We start from the raw sequence: 4,455 nt of genomic DNA, 5'->3' as shown, positions 1-4,455 counted from the left end.
TTTCCTAGAGGAAAATAAAATTAATTTAAATTTGTCTTAACGTTTGGCTTTGATGAGGGACTTATGTTCCGTGTAGAAAATTTTTTCTTACAACAAATATTTTTAAACGTGATTATGTGCATGAATGACAACATAATTTCTTACTGTTTTATGACTGTTTTATGTCGACATTGTGCAATATAATTTCTCACTTAATTATGCATTAACTTCACCTTCTCATTTTTCCTCTAAAAGAAAACAAATTTCTCATTTACAAAACATCTTAGAGGCTGGATGTTATCTATCGCTCTTTTCTCCTCTTATCGCTTTTCTAGGTGCTTTGCTTGTTTATTTTCTTTCATAATCCTTGTTACTAAGTTCAGAGAGAAGGTAGAATGTATTGTGCTTATTCATTCCATATTAGACAGTTTTATCCTATCACAACTCCGCTGTTAGGATATAGCATCATTTTGAGGTATACCTGTGGGCTATTGGGTTAAGGACAATTTACTGAGCACGTGGCTCTGTGACCCTGTACTCGTGTGTCAAATTGTACTTTCAGTTTCAGTTGAGTATTTTTGGGCGATGCTAGATTCATCTAATATATGTTGTTTCATTGGTACAAGATCGAAAACTTGCATGCTCTCCTAAACTACTTAAATCCGTATAACTAGATGAGGATTTTCCATCTTTTTCGAACGACAATTCATTTCAGGTAACTACCGCAGACCATTAACGCACATCAATATTTTTTTTTATCGATTGTGTATGTTATTCTTATTTTTATAAATTATCAGTATTTTATTTTGTAAAGATAGTTTAAGTAGTTGATTAATTTATTTTTATTTTTGTGATTTATGCGATAGAAAAATGAATAAACCATTTTAAGTGTTACACAACGGTAAAATTGATAACAATAAATCTTGACGTTTAAACCATTATGCCTCACGACAAGTCAAATATACATTAATTCTTAATAATTATTTCATTAGAATCAGACTTCTAGTCGAACAAATCTAAAGAGATTCTAGAACTGATCTTGAGACAAATATGAGCCAGTGAAGTGAGCATAAGTTCGTAGATTCATGCCAAGAAAGGTCATAATGTAAAACCCTTTTTTAGATAAAAATCTAAAAGAATGAAAAAGGTCATAATGTAAAACCCTTTTTTAGATAAAAATCTATTGACAAACTAGCCAGCGCAATACACGAACATCAAAGACCTTGTACACTTTTCTATATACAATGTCAGGATAAAATTTCTTATGCCCATCAAAAGCAAGAGGTTTTCAATACCACTATTGTCAGTAGCAAATGCTTGATACAAGTACCAAAGAGGTTTTACACATGAGAATCATCTCCTAAATCGATGTCGTGAGGGTTTTGAGTCCTCTTACACGCTCTCTCATATGGCGAAACAAAAAACTGAATCATTTCCACATTGATTCTTGACATAATGTGAAAATCTACAATCTTTCATGGGAGAGACAGCCGTGGGGGACCCATCCAAGAAAAAAATAGGGGGTTGAGGTAGGTTTGGGTCCCATATAATTGTACCTCCCGGGAGAAATCTTAGTGGATTCCTTTGATGTATCTATTTTTATTGTTTCCATAATCCATGTCCAACTCTCCAAATTATGCAATGTCCCATCTCATCCATATGAGCTAAAACTAGTGAGCAAAGTAATGTGTAGTATCAAATTTATATATAGTTAGGAAACGATTGTGTATTGAAAAATTCTAAAAGAGTAATATCCATCAAAAATCAACACACTACAAAATATTTAATTGGGAGACGGTGCGCATATGAATGACCGCCATCTTTTTTGTTTCATAAAATATGATTTTATTTATCTACGAATAGTTTTCTTAGTTAATTGATGATATACAAGTTTTATTGATTCAATTACTTGAAGTTCTTGCCTTCGAATGTTTGATCGAATTGCCAATTTTCAGGAATGACATGCCAAGAAGTAGAGCTACGTCCATCGCTCGCAATAACTCTAAAAGTGAGAGACTCACCAACACATTTTGCATCAGTAATCCAATACTGACCCCAATCTCTCTTCATGTTTGTCCAACCTAAATTTTGACTACCTTTAACTTTAACCATCTTAATATCTCCTGCACCAGCTACATTCCATACCAAAACCTTGTTATAATAAGGGTTCCCTGAGATGGTGAATCTAATTCCACCTTGTTTTTTACAAGGAACTCTTCGATATTGTACAGGGACGATTCCAGCTTTGTATTCTGCTATCTCAAGGAATGCAGTTTTTGAAAGGTCGAAATGATGGTTCGGAGGGTTACACTATCCTCCATTGTTGCTTGGAAGGGCATAGTTAGGTGGACAAAAATCTGTACCAGTTACAAAGATTGAAGGTTGTCCTGGCTTGCACCACTGTGGATCATTGACACACTTAATCTCGTAGCATGAACCGCACCCATACCCACCGTTGAATAATAATGTGCTTAGTGCTGCTGATTTTGTTCCATATCCTTCTTTGCTTAAATCATCGTATCCACAAGCTCCACCTAAACATTATCATAGATTATTTTATTTTTTTATTATTATTATTATATAAGGTACGAAGATACAAGTCATATTATTTGCTAAATTATTAATGTAAGTTATTATCTAGTATATAGGTACCATAAGTTGTTTGCAGACCCTTCGTAAAAAGTTGCATGAGCTTGTTTCCATGGCCCAGGTGCAAACTTTTTTTTGTGATGCTTGGCATGTACACCTTCAATTGGATCACTTGCAATAAGGTTCCTAGATCGTGTCAATATATGACGAGAAGAAGAAGCTAAAACATTTGCAGGAAGGGTGAGAAATAGTAGCAACAGTACTGCTAATAATGCAACGCCTCGCTGCATTGTTGTCGATTTCAACAATGACATCTTTGAGCCCAAAGGGCAAAGGATGAGTTTGAATTTGCCTTTGCAAAATGAGCCCTTGATGGTTTGTTTCTTCTTTCTACCCTCCCGACTTTTTTTTTTTTTTTTTGGTTTTTCTGATGTTTTTACCTAAGACTTTAATGGTGATTTTATAAATAGACAACTTTTATATTTATATATGTAGTAAGAAGGTTTGAATTGAGAGGAGGTGAGTAATGTGTGCCATTATTTTAGGTGCAATGAACAACAACCATCTTCCTTTATCCACTATTTCATGTAATACACCTAAAAAAACTCCCAATTAACTAGAATAGAAAATCACGTAAAACCATCCATTTATTATTCGAAGACTGCACTTGATTAGTAGAGCTTAGTCAATGCATTAGTGGTTGATTAATTAAAACCCAGTTTTATAGGCTCAAAATGCTAGTCTTAACTAAGAGATATTTTGATATTGGTAAGAGAGAATTTTGCTGGTCTTAACCCAGTTTTATCTCAGTTGGAAAAATTTTGAGATATTTTGATATTGATAAGAGAGACTAGTAGAGCTTAATCAATACATTAGTGGTTGATTAATTAAAAGCCAGTTTTATAGGCTCAAAATGCTGGTCTTAACTAAGAGATATTTTGATATTGGTAAGAGAGAATTTTGATGGTCTTAACCCAATTTTATCCCACTAGGAAAAATTATGAGATATTTTAATATTGGTAAGAGAGAATTTTGTTGATCTTAACCCAGTTTTATCCCACTTGGAAGAATTCTAGCATTTGACAACAGAAGTTGTCAATCAGACTAATTGCACAGTACTCCCTAAATTTTATTATCGTAAATACACTAGGATATGATCTTCTTTCCCTTAAATATTTAACATTTGATATTTTGCAACACTGGTTCAACATATACTTTGACTCTTTATTCTTTTTCAAGATTTCATATTTTAATGAGTTATCTGGTAGATGTAAAACATTATGGAAGGAGGGATTTCCTGGTAGATGTAAAACATTATGAAATGGCTTCCATATGCGATTATATGGGTTTCAGGAAAGGACTGCAAGAACTTTTAGGGCGAAGAAAAAAGTCAACTGATGATATTATTCGAAAGGTGAAGTCTCTGATTTTGTGGGCTTCATCCTCTTAGACTTAACACTTAATAATAATACGCAGTTGAACTTCCTCATCCATATGAAACCTTATCCGTTTTGATGTGCTGCATTTTAAATAACAGGCTTGCCAACTGATACAGATAGAATCGGCATTGCCACCTTATACAGTAGTAGTCTTGTGCCGTTAAATTTGTGGCAAACTACTTTAAAAATCGATTGTTGTAATAAAAGTTATTTTTCTAGATTGCATGAACAGCACACATTTGCAGACTACATAGAAACCTGGGATCAATATTTTTTCAAAGGTGCCATCCAAGGTTCAATATTTTCCCAAAGTCGGTAACCTGTTTGTGTTGCAGCAACAAACCTGACAGACAAAGTTGCATTTTATGGATAGACAAACGCCTTTGCAGACTCTTTTCAACCGTAATAAAGAAATGAATGGGGTTGGGCGACATCTATGATTTTTTAA

The 4,455-nt window shown here is 33.8% G+C and overlaps 1 pseudogene; it reads right to left on the bottom strand.

The window, feature by feature from the left end:
* Positions 1 to 1,690: 1,690 nt before the first annotated feature.
* On the bottom strand, positions 1,691 to 3,007 carry LOC113313925 (annotated as a pseudogene).
* Between the last annotated feature and the right edge of the window lie 1,448 nt (positions 3,008 to 4,455).

Source organism: Papaver somniferum, chromosome 9 (assembly GCF_003573695.1).
Source record: "Papaver somniferum cultivar HN1 chromosome 9, ASM357369v1, whole genome shotgun sequence".
Taxonomy (NCBI): Eukaryota; Viridiplantae; Streptophyta; class Magnoliopsida; order Ranunculales; family Papaveraceae; genus Papaver; species Papaver somniferum.
This window is presented reverse-complemented; position numbering and strand designations above follow the sequence as displayed.